This window comes from Morone saxatilis, unplaced genomic scaffold, assembly GCF_004916995.1.
Source record: "Morone saxatilis isolate NCDOM2014 unplaced genomic scaffold, NCSU_SB_2.0 Contig3, whole genome shotgun sequence".
Classification (NCBI taxonomy): Eukaryota; Metazoa; Chordata; class Actinopteri; family Moronidae; genus Morone; species Morone saxatilis.
In genome coordinates, this window is record NW_023339873.1 from 16749399 (window position 1) to 16749631 (window position 233).

Sequence of the window (233 nt, forward strand, 5' to 3'; positions counted from 1 at the left end):
GCAACAAATGATTATTTTCATTTTTGTTTAATACAGAATATTTTCTCAATAAACTGATTCATTGTTTGGTCAGCAAATACTTAAAAATGACCATAACAGTTTCCCAGAACCCCAAGATGGGATCTTCAAATGTCCCAACAGCAGTCCAAATCCAAAAGATATTCAGTTTGTTACCATAAAAGATTAAGAAAACCAGAAAAAAAATACACTTGAGAAGCTGGAACCTGTGAATT

At 31.8% G+C, this 233-nt stretch overlaps 1 protein-coding gene across 2 annotated transcripts in view; it reads right to left on the reverse strand.

Annotated features, from left to right (window-relative positions):
• Positions 1–11: 11 nt before the first annotated feature.
• The window catches only part of kiz (kizuna centrosomal protein), a 26629-nt gene continuing 26407 nt past the window's right edge, over positions 12–233 (reverse strand). For both annotated transcript variants that reach the window (XM_035673740.1, XM_035673741.1), the window contains one exon: positions 12–224. The gene's annotated coding sequence lies outside the window, so the exon portion shown is untranslated. The remainder of the gene's footprint in view (positions 225–233) is intronic.